The sequence below is a fragment of the Engraulis encrasicolus genome, chromosome 22 (genome assembly GCF_034702125.1).
Source record: "Engraulis encrasicolus isolate BLACKSEA-1 chromosome 22, IST_EnEncr_1.0, whole genome shotgun sequence".
Lineage (NCBI taxonomy): Eukaryota > Metazoa > Chordata > Actinopteri > Clupeiformes > Engraulidae > Engraulis > Engraulis encrasicolus.
In genome coordinates, this window is record NC_085878.1 from 19,578,828 (window position 1) to 19,591,625 (window position 12,798).

Genomic DNA, 12,798 nt, shown 5'->3' on the forward strand with positions numbered 1-12,798 from the left:
CGACATTTGTGATCTTTCTCCGATCAACAGGTCCAGCTTAAACAGTTACAGTTTAATAGGCCAACATGAGCAAACTGACTGGCTACTCTAACGACTGGCTACTGTGACCACATAACACCACTTCAGAGACGCCCCTTTGCGTTATTAGATGAAACACTACACATTTGTTTGACATTCTATGCTTAGGCTACTTACAAAGGATAAAAAAAATCCTTACTGTTTACTTCACTTCACACCGGCCGGAATGAATGGTCGCTGTGTTGGTCATGTTCGGTTCAAAAAGTCATCAGTTTCATGTGCTGCCCAAATCTCGTTATCAAGAAGAATGATTCTTCCTCAGTGTGTGTATTTGTCACATTTCATTGCAGCGGTCGGCCAATGAAGGGGGGCACTATGTAATTCACGACGTAGCCTAATTCAAATAGGCCTAGTCAATTTCTTCAAGGATATACTTACAGTATACAGTGCCGCCAGTTAGTATTGGCACCCTTGAAGTTTAAGCACATTATGAGACATATCTACAGACAACAAATAAAAAGGTCAACCATGATTTTTCTATAGATGGCTTGTGGTTGATACTAAATGTAAAAGTCATCAACATTATTAAATACTAAACTACGAGAGGGAAAAAAATGAGAAGGTAAAGCTCCTGGAATCACTGGTATTGGCACACTTTACTGGATACCATTGTGGAAACCTAATTTGACTCAAATATGGTAGATAACAAATGGGAATTACCTCTGTCAAATTGATTTTGCCCATAGGACATGAATTAGGCAAGGAAGCTTTATATTTATGTTTTAAAGAGCCACCTCTTACATCTTGTGCGTTTTTGACAAATGTGAAGACAGAGGGGCTGCCTTGAACACCAGAAATGCTGTTATTAGCAAAAACAAGACCTCAAAATAATAAAAGGTCATCTCAAAAGACCCAGGTATACCATTTCCAACACTGTGTTGTGTTATTCAGACATTTGCCAAACATAAAGTTGTAAAGAACATTCTTGGATGTGTGAAAAAAATACTTTGTTATTCTAAATATCATTGGACCTTCAATTAAAAGATCATGTTGGTAAAAGTTGTTTATATTTCCATTTATTTCTAGATATATTGCACATTTTGTAAATAAAATGAAGGGGTGCCAATACTAACTGGAGGCGCTGTATCACCTAAGTGAGTAAACCCCTCACAGTTTTTGCAGGTTTGTGAGTATATCTTTTCATAGGAAAGCATTAAAGAAATTTCACTTTGACATAAAGATTAGTGACCTTTTAACAGCATATTTAACCGCTTAAATTTCTTGTTCACTCAGAGAAAAAACAAAATACAGCAATTAATGTTTGAACATGTACCAAAAAGTGAGTACACCCCAGATTAAAATCCGGTAGAGAAGGGGCCGAATCATCTCGAAATGAAAAGGGATTAAAAGGGAGGTCATCGGTGTGCGTTTCAACCTTTCTTTGCATTGAACTTTTACATTTTGAGTGTGCACCTGGCTTAAATAGATTGGTGTGAGATTTGAATGCAATCCTATGGAGAATATCATGATCTGCTTCAGTAGTCACAGTGCATGTTGACATGCATGTTTCTTTTAGGTGTAATTCAGATTGCCAATGTTGACAGCATTCATGCATCCCCAAACCATGTCAGTCCCACTACCATGCTTGACTATTGAGAGGATAAACCACCACACATGCTTGACACCATCTAAAGCATATTTGTTTATCTTGGTCTCAAGATAGATGAACAGACCAAGGATATGGATCACTGGAACCATGCCGTATGATCTGAAGAGACCAAGATATTTTTCTGAGTGACCAACAAATTTAAGCAGTTAAATATGTTGTTAAAAGGTCACTGATCATTGTGTCAAAGTGAAGTTTCTTTAATGCTTTCCTATGAAAAGATATACTCACAAATCTGCTAAAACTGTGAGGGGTGTACTCACTTACATGATATACTGTACATGGATAACCACATTATTTGCACTTGCTGTATGAGAGCATTCAATTTGAAATTATTTTATTTTGTACAAACTGTATTTAATATGTATCTATACAGCATCTGCTATTAGATGCTAAATTGCATTTTGTTGGCCTGTATTTATACTTGATTAACGGCAGTACAATTTAAGATAATCTAATCCAAGTAATCAGATAGAACCATGGTGTAGGCTACCTCTGTGTTGAAAGCTTGTTCAGGGTCATGTCCCCTATGCACTGGTGAGGGATAAATGCAATTTTGTTATTTGCTGTGAAGTGCTGTGTCACAATGACAATGGAAACTTCCCAGGTGAGCTTTTTTGTTGAATACAATATAGCCAGCGTCCTTTACTGCACAGTGGAAGTTCATGAAAAGGCCATTCAAACAGCATACACAATTTGCATTTTATTCAAGAACATAAAAGATCTCTCAGTCTCATAGCTCATTGTGATCACATGGCACATCACAGTACACAGTGCACATAAAGAAGAGTGGAAGGACATGAGCGAATGGAGAACACTGGTCTGGCAAACACGTCTGACTCCAGCCTGTAGCCCTCTTAAACTATAGCCCATATTTAATTAAAAAAAAAAAAAACTTTGATTGATTTATATAATTTATTGTCCCCTGGGCAAAATACCTTTTCACAATCCGCCAAACCACTAGCACAACTCCAACAGAGGAATACAAGGCAGGAGAGATATCACTATCGCTGAAATGACATAAGGAAAGATCACCATCTGATACAACAAATTATAAATACACATGACAGCACAAGAAATTCAACATAAACAACTAGACACTTGGGAGGGTTGAGTCCTTCCTGGGACAATTGTCAGCTGAGATGGCAGGCATGAAAAAGCTCTTGTTGAAGCGTACCGTCGCCATCTCAGAGTCCTGTAGACGCCCAAATGCTGTATGGAGAGGATGCTCATGGTCATCTGTTGCTTGTGTGAGACATGTGACAGCTTTGAACAGGAGCTTTGTGAGGTTGCATGATTTTTAAAAAGATTATTTGTGTTTCTGTTAGAGATGAAGATCGTGTTATACTGTAGAAGCAGTACAGTGGAATGGGTTGGATGATGATAGAAGTTGCGAAACGTCATAATTACATTGATACCCATACAAAAACCTATCACTCACACCAAGTAAGGGATAAATAACTCTTAGGGACGCCCAAATATGAGTAAGGTCCACATACAGTACACATTCCATACACAATGATTATATTGTAACATACTGTACTGTATAATCTTAATAGATGGGAATATGTACTTGTGATCTTTTAAAAGGTAGGCCTACATACCATAATGCTCCATTTCTCACTTTCCTATCGAACTTGGATAGACATTCAATCACGTACAGTAATTTATTAATATTTTTCTTTTGTATGGGTATGTAAACAGAACTAAATTGAATATAACACACATACAGTACAAGTGTAAAATAACATTCAATGTATTTTCGTACAATACATTGGTGAGTTTGAACAACTGCAGTTGTTTTAACAGCGAACACGGGCGTATGTATCCTCATGGGGAAGCTCTCTCTTCTTCCTCTCTCTTTTCGCTCTCTTCTCTGAGAAGTTCAAGGCTGCATAGTTAACCAGCTCATTGGTATCCTGGACAAACAGAAAAGTAGGCCTACCAGTTAGTTTTTGGGTGAGCATAGGGGAAACGAATATTGAGTTTGAATAAATTAATACTAACACGAGATTAGTAACACACGCATACCTGAGTAACTGGTTGGCCTAGTGCCGACTGACCAGGGTGTGCATGATTGGAACTGGCGTCTTCGATAAAAAATACAAATGGTAAACATAGTATGTATGAAAAATATTACAAACAATCGTATAATTGTTAACATCTTTTGAACATTTTTGATATAAAAGCATTATAGGTATACCTTTATGCAGTTTTTTCCTGTACTGGTTTATTAGATAAACCAAGTAAAATATGAGTAGAAGACACAGCCCCAACACCACAAACAGCCCAACAATGAGATGACCCAAAGATTTCACTACAAAATAAGTAATAAGAACATGTCATGCAATGTTTGCTATGCCCTGAATTAAACATTTATTATTATTATTATTATTATTATTATTATTATTATTATTATTTTCACTGTTAAATCTTCTTTCTTCCCTGTTATCTCTGAAGCATGAGGAAAAACACAATTTAAATATTGTCATTGCTCTCATGAGTATTTAGTTGGATAACCATCCCAACCAAATGCACAATAATTGAGAATGTGCACCAGATTTATTGGATGGAATTATTTTTCTCATTTTGTATCAATGCAATTATGAGTATAGCCTCAAAGAAACACTCTTAAAGCAAAATAACATCTTGTTTCCTGACATCCTGTTAGAATATAAAGATATCCAAAATGTTGTACATGTCTTTACTTACATATCATGCAAGCATTAAGTAATGAACACAAATGCCTACCTGCTGTAACATTTCCCACAGTTATGTTTCCTCTGTTTATTTCTCCACAATTAGCCACGCTACAGAAGAATTCTACATGACTGTTGATGCCAACAGTAGACTCCCTGGGTCCTGTAGCAATTAAGAATGAAGAATAATTCAACAGAACGATGTCCATTTCATAATAAATTAGGACTTACGTAGTATACATTTTTATATCCAAAGTGGTGTACCTTTAAGAAGCAAGAATGATCCATTTCCAAAGTATGCCTCATGCATAACTGTGACAGTGCAGTAATATGTTGCTTCATCTGATGGTGTGATATTCCTCAGGGTAAGATTAAAGAATCCCTTGGATTGCTGTAGTGTAACACATCCACTTGTAGACAGATTTAAAAATGGTTCATGCCATGAAACAAATCCTCTGAAGTGTCTAACTATTGGTTCAGGCTTTGATCCCAGTAGCTGCCTGTACCAACTCAATCGCTCTTCCTTTAAAGACGCAGGGTAAAGACAGGACAAAGTCACTGTGCCTCCAGGCTCTGCCTCTTGTACTCTGTTCAGCTGGAGAACTTCAATTGCTGCAGCTAAAAAGGTTAACAAACACAGGAGTTTTATGACTTTGTTATTGTGTTCCACTTTAGGCTCAGACACCTCAACATCAAACACAAATTATTAGTATTCAGTATTCAGATGAATCATGTGATGAATGATAAATACTACAAGTAATGACAACTGGTATTAAAACAATATTCAATATACTTACACATTGGAAAAAGAATGAACATAAAACCAAAAAACATTGTCCCACTGTCCCATTGTCGACACACAGAGTTCATGTCTTAGTCTCAAATCACCTCAGACTGACTGAAACACTCCACAAAAGACAATTTCCATTTCCTGTTAAAGGTCACATTTACACTACAGTAAATAACTGAGCCCCGCCTCTGTGTTCAAGGGTATGGTGCTGCATCAGACTCAGTTTCTTTGACCACAGATTACGTAAGTGAGAGGCGATTCAGCCTGAGGAAATCATTTCATAAAAGAGTTAATATAAATCAGACCCGCCTCTGAGTTTGTTGGGTCCAGCCTGGTGCTTGTGGCTGGTCGAGCTCCTGTGAATAGCCAGTGAATAATAAAGTATACAAAGGCATCTGAAACTAGTGCTTGTAGCTCCATGGAGTTGTTATGTAATGGTGTATATTACACAAAATGTTGATAGATATGATACTTCAACCACCTTACATCAAAATATGGAGGAGGCACTTGCACATACAATATACAGTCCTTTTTCCTCTTCTTGACCATTATTTCTCTACAATAGGTTAACTTTAAAGCCATTATTCCAGTTGTAAAAAAAATAAGTGAAGCAGAGTGGACAGGTATGTTTGTTAACCAACATGATCAGGGTAAAAGGCCCTCTGCCTTTTGCGAATAGTGCATAAGAGTTCATCGCACCGATGAGTACATTGGTGGTTAGTGGTGCAATTTCAAGCTTTACCCCCTGCTGATGGTCTCGAGCAGACATTGGCTGAACATCACTGTGTGTATGCACTCCTAGGGTGATGGTTGAGGAAGTGGCCTTCAGGAAGAAGATAGATGAATGACATGGAGGTGGAAACTGTCTCCAGCTTCAATTCATGGGGACCCACATTTCAGAGAATCTGATCTACCAACACATTCCACCTGATTAGGAAGGTCCATCTATGTCTGTTTTTAAAGGGTAACTTCAGCCAATTTCAACATGCAGTTGTAATGCTCACACTACCATGGACTTGTCAGTACCTGGGATTTTATTTTTTTCTTCAGCCTTTTCTGAGATACTGGTCATTGTAATAGGGGCAGGTGTTTGTTTACATTTCAAAAAAACATCTTGATTTATTCCCAAAACATCCAAAAGGTTAGGCAACATCAGCAGACAACTAGCAAACAGCGATACCTTTTGGGAAAATATTTGGAGTAGGCCTATGTTAAGATTTTTAAAAATGTTAACAAAAGCTTCCCCCATTAAAATAGCTCATATCTCTGCAAGGGCTGAGCCGAAAAATGCAGCATCACTGGGTACTGACAAGTCAAGGGTAGCGTGACCAATACAACAGCATATTGAAATTGGCTGAAGTGGTCCTTTAACCCTCTAGCTACCATAACGGCTGTGAACGTCTGGCTGGATCTGTATCATAACAGCCGCGGCCGGCCGGAATATTTTCATATGAAAATACGGCTGAACGGCTGTCATCATGCAGTTTTTCCAGCTTTCAAACACTTTAGCTCAATATTACAGACCGTCCTCGATATACTTTCAGTATAAAAACTATATGTTTATATTATTTTATTTTTCAGTATTTTAGATTTTATTTCGAGATGTGCCGCTTTATGCGACTTGGCAATCTGCCGTCAATTCAAATGACGGCCATCCGAGATTGAATGGCTGCAAACACAACCATTCTGTTTCTACAACCAATATACACTAAATATGAAAACTTCCAACCCTCTTCGATCTATTTTCATGGTCAACAGCACATGTTTATGACTATTTAGGCTATTTTTAGATCATGTTGTTTTATTAGGCTTATGAGATGGTGTTCAACTGTGATGGGTTCTGCCATGGTCCTAAATAGCAAACACAACTGGCCAGCCGATGTCTACACGCTACATATTAAAGATGTAAACTGTCTTCGGTGTGTTTTCAGAGTCAAACCATATGTTGGTATCCAACTATCTTAGTTTCCTGGAACAACGAACAGCGACAGCTCTGTGCAACAGGCGCATCGTGTGAAGGAAGCGCAGCATGGAACAATACACATTTTGCGTGTCAGCTTTGGAAAAGCAGTCAAGGACTGTTACTACTTCACGTTGTCCTTCATAAAAATATGCGTGAAGACGTTGAGTTGAATGCTAACTTCCAATAATAGCCTACCAACGTGGTGTTTGTAGCACTTCAATTCCGTATTAGTCGGTGATGCCTGGCGCGTCTTACCTGTGCCAAATTGTTGGGGAACTTCCTTAGAGCTCCATTCATGTCCTGTCTGCTATCGCGGACACTTCTATGGTTATCCTTACACGTCTTTGGCATGGTTCAGTTCAAACATTATTAGCTAGTGTAGTCCATTACAGTTATCGCATATAATCCATAGGCCTACCGCTTGAAAACAGGACTTCTGGGTGAACGACATTTGTTGTCGTCACATGTTCATTGTTCAACTTTGACCCTGGATGGATGGACGGAAGGATAGATAGGCCTAGATAATATCGGATTTTATAACATTTTTATAATTTAATCCACATCAAAGGCACTCTATGGGAATACTGAACAATTAATTATCCATAAATGATATACCATTTGAAAGTGTGTTTTGACTACTTTAATATGAAAGTAACTTGTAATTGACACTTTTCATTTCTTTTCAAGTTATTTGACATTATTTAAAATATGACCAAAATGTCAATTTTTCCTTAGAATTCTTGGTAGAATTCCGGCCTATTCAATGAAATTTCTGGTAGCTAGAGGCTTAAAGGTCACTGAATAAGCCGCATAATGCATCACAGGCACTCGACTCCCTGCCATTGAGTGGAACAATGAACTCAGAAATGTATTGATATTTTACAGAAACAATGTGAGGTAGTCTGTCACACAGTTGAAGCACAGAAGAGGATGGGTGCTGAAAAGGGACAACAACCCATATTTTAGAAGCAAATCGATTTTAGAATGACTTCATAACAATGAAATACACAGTCTGGAATAGCCCAGTCAAAACCCTGAAAAAATAAATTGCGATGACGTCAAGAAAGCCGTTCACTCCAGACATCCAAGAAAACTTGCTGAAGAGGGGCAGTTTTGTAAAGAAGAGGGAGACAAGATATCCAGTTTGTTAATCTGATCTGCAACTTCAGGAAACGTGTGGTTAAGGTTTTTGCGATTAACTGAAGTTTAAAGCCTATCGAATGCAAGGGTGTACTTACTTATGCCTTGCTGTCCTGTGAATGTTTACATCTTATGGCCAATAAAAATATGATAACATGTAAATGTTTGGGTGGAATTAGTTAAAGCAGACTCTGATTGTTCCTTCTTGTGATTTCCGGGAAGATCAGACCATGTTTTATGACCAATTTTGACAGAAATGTAAGACATTTCAAAGGAAAAAAATACGTATCGGGAAAAAAATACGTATCGGGATCAGATCGGCAAGCATGAAAAAATCAGATCCAAATCCGATCCAGAATCTAGTCCGGTCCGTGTTTTCTGGCTCACCCGCAATCCATTCCAGTTTTTACTGTGGTTGTTCTTAAACTCCGGTCCGCATTTTCCAGCACACCTTCAGCTCTCGTCAGCACACACGTGGGAGCAACTGCTTAGCTCTCATTCGGCTCTCACAAGCGCAGGCGATGCAAGTTTTTCAGTCTGTGGTTTCAAAAAGCTTTAAACTGTCCTGAGTGTCCGTGAACAGTCCAGACACACAGAATTGCACGCTTCATGCCACTCTGCCTGCGTTTCAGATGGCATTTCAGTAACAAGCGCTAATGTTTGTCTACAAACACTGAACATTCAGATTTCACACGCTCCGAGGCGCTTTCCTCTCATCCCCCAAAGTTTGTTTGTTGCCCAGCCACTAAGTTACCGCTCCCTTTCTGTCCCACGACGTGTGAGTGTGTACGCGTGTGACAGGCACGTGCACTCCAAAACGGCAGGGGAGGCACGGCCTCACCAGCCCCAGATGATTATGATGAGATGCAGTAAATGCACTGTAAAACATTTGAAGCCAGTTCGACTTCCAAATCCAAGTTCCCCTGCTGCCTTAAGTTTGCAAGTTAACTGAACTTCAGGATTATTTTTGTATCAACTCAGAAATCAAAGTCTATAAAGTTGATCCAACTACAATGTTGTCGTTGTCTCAACATAATGTTCTTAGTCGTCAAAGTTGATTGGACTTTGTAGCAATTGTTCAATGAAATTGATAGTGTAAGCTGAATTAAAAAGTCATTACAAATCACTTCAACTTCAGATGGAAAGTTTAAATAACACAATGATAGACATCATGTGATATATGATTGAAATTCCACATTTATTTTAACTTGTATAGTACATTCAAAAAAGACTACCAAAACCAAGTTCCCCTGCTGCCTTGAAATTATAAGTCAAAACGTGAATTCAACTACATATTTGTTGTTCAAGTTCAATTTCACATATTAATACATACACAGATGGTTACTACTTTATACCACCAAAATTCATGACAAATCAGCTAGCCAAACAGGGCACGGGAGAAATTGGGGTTGCAGTAAGAAAACATTATGTTTTGGTAAGACTGATGGAGGGAGAAAGGATTTATGTAGAAGAAAATGTACTGTACAGAGCTGTGGTCTATTGGGCATTAAGCTTAATCTTGCAATTGGAAGGTTGCAGGTTTGAATCTGTAACCATACATCAGTACCCTCATCCATGACTTCTGGGCCATTAGGAATCTAATTCAAATATTACTCCAGGGACCGTTTTACCAATATGTAGTGTGATGTCATTGAAAAGAGTACAGTACATGATGTAGTACAAGTCCAAAACACTATGTGGTCAACAGTCCATGTTTTGTGAACACACAAAAGATTCAGTCTTTTTCTTCACATTGAGCCCAACTAGCCAGTTGCCATGCCCCCTTTGAGATGAATGATGTCGACCTTGTGATGAATGATGAAGACTTGTAGCAGGCCTTTGTCTTTGATAAGCAGTCCAACTTGCATCCCTATCAGCCTCAAGCTGGTCTTCACCATGAACCTGAAAAGATAAAAATAAGAAAAATATATATACTTATGTGTGAAACATTACTGCCATCACTCTCACACACACACACACACACACACAAAAACAGGGTGTCCCGAAACACTTAAAACCAAAATACTGTATGTGTGCATTGTTTTTTATTCTTCAAAGTGTAAGAAAATGTGCACAGACATCATTTTACAGTTCTGTCTATTCTCAAAAATATGTCTTTAGGTTTACACTGTGAGACCTGCAACAGTCCTTGGAAGTGAATGCAGCCATTCCAAATGAATGCATAATATTACAAATAGAGTTGTATGTGGTAAAGTGCGTTGCCACTAGTGCCTGGATTAGAGTGGATGTCAGTTTGAGAATAGATGGTGACTAAACAGTCACATGATATTTAATTGACACCTACTTAACGATGTAAAGTGTGTGCATTATTTCCACACACACACACACACACACACACACACACACACACACACACACACACACACACACACACACACACACACACACACACACACACACACACAGTATATGGGTGGACTATAACTGTTGTTAGACAAGAGAATGACCTAAATTAGGAAAACATTTGTAAATATGAAGACTTACAGCATACTGCAGGAATCCTCTTGAAAGTGTGGGAGTTGATGTAGAGCTGTGCAGTGGTTTTGGTTTGTGTCCTGCAAAAACAGGTGAGTGTAGTTGTAAGTGATTAGGATTACCTTGAATCCAAACCTAGGCACTAGTGTAACATTACTGCCATTTCTCTCTCTCTCTCTCTCTCCTGGCATAAGTAGACAAGTCCCCTACCACAGTTGCTTGTGTATCAGTTACATTTATACGGGTTTAGGAAAGGATTTGTAAAGTCTTACGTCGTACTGGAGGATTCCTCTGAGTCAATGTAGAGCTGTTGTCCTCTGCTTTAGGTCTGTGTCCTGCAAAAACAGGAGAATGTAGATGAATTGTACGTATTACATTGAATCACAATCTCTGTACATATTGATAGAAAAACACAGCATAGAACACAATTATATTCCATACAGTCACTAGAGTACAGTAGGCTACCTACCTGTTTTCAGTGTCTCTCTGAAGAACCTCAAGCCAACCCAGAAAGAATGGAAAGGTCCCATGAAGGTCTGTGGTAGCAGTCTTGTGGAACACCGTTAGCTGAAGCAGATAAATAACAGAAAAGAAAAGAATAATGTATAAGAGATGGAGACATAAAAACAACTTTGAAGTTTATGTGAATGAATATGAATGAGAACAGTTAATTAATATGGGTTATATTGCTCAAATAACATAATCCATTATATATGCCACATTCATTAGACAGATGTACCTGTATTACTCATTAAACACACTCCATGGCCTCAATGTAGTTCAGAATCTTCTTCTTCCTCTTCGGTGAGAATGTTCCCGGCAGCTCTATTGTCACTCAGACCCCATCATCCGTTGGTAGAAGCATGAAGCACCCTGTAGTTAAAACACACAATAGTTCTCTTGTAATACTAAGTTTTTACACGCTTTTCCTCTTGACTAATGTTGTCTACCGAATGTGTTATATCAGCATTGAACGCTGAAAGCACCGCTTCAAAAGGCACATTGCCGCAATGGTTAACTGACATATTTAAAATAGCCAATAATGTCCTTCAGCAGTAGGCCTGTCTGAGTTTGACTTCGATTAAAATGAAGTAAATAAACAGCCAAGTTTATACACCGATATCTCCTTTGAGGTAGTCTGAATAAAATTCTACAGGGTGACCTTTTAAATGGTAGGCCTAGTTCTAATGCGTGTAAAAAACGGTGCGTAAAACATGTTCCGATGAGGTCCCCTTTCACAACGCTGGGTGTTCGGACACAATTACACAACCTTGTAGCATAGCAATCTGACGATTGGCCATTTGGAACTACAAACTCATGAGATGTGGATAACCTGCCATTTGAAATAAGCAATTACCATTTCGTGCATGACCGGTTTCTCCTACATTAAACATTTCATATTTTGCGCGCAACATGGCTAGTGTTAGGCTAGTGAGCCCACCATACCAGAGATATTTTTTAAAAGTTTATCCTTTTGGGCTTCAGTTTAACCGATAGGCATGTTACATCACTGATTCTGACAATTAGAAATAGTTTAACTTACCGGTCAAAGACTGGATGTGGCTCAATCGCCATGGAGAGTGCGAGTTAAATCCAGCATTTGACGGTTGGTGTTGAGGTCCTTAATTCCATTGCTAACGACGGCTGTCTTCTTCCGCGCTTCGGTGCAGCTGTGATTTCTTATTTTTGCCCGAGAATCGAGTTTCACGGTGTTATTAAGCTATTAGTAAACCATTTCCATTCTTCAGGGCCGGCTTATTTGACTCAGCATTCAGCAAACAGACGTTCCAACTTCATGCTGCATGTATGTTGTTTAGCCCCACCCCCACTGATTCGCGGTTATTTCCATTCAAACCTTTGACTTTCAAAACCAAGTTCAACCAAACCATGGAACTTCAACTCAATGGATTTCTCAGAGTTAAATATTCCTGCCTTTCCCTCTCTTTCTTTTTTTCAACGGCTGACTTGCCAACCTAAGTTCATTCAACACTTCAAATCTGCCAGAACTATCAAATAATCAACACAA

At 38.6% G+C, this 12,798-nt stretch overlaps 1 long non-coding RNA gene across 1 annotated transcript; it reads right to left on the reverse strand.

The window, feature by feature from the left end:
* Window positions 1–9,478: 9,478 nt before the first annotated feature.
* Window positions 9,479–11,175, reverse strand: LOC134439064 (uncharacterized). The gene is made up of 3 exons (XR_010032702.1): window positions 11,045–11,175; window positions 10,782–10,852; window positions 9,479–10,178 (listed from the first exon to the last, which is right to left on the reverse strand). It is a non-coding gene; the product is annotated as an uncharacterized LOC134439064 (long non-coding RNA).
* Between the last annotated feature and the right edge of the window lie 1,623 nt (window positions 11,176–12,798).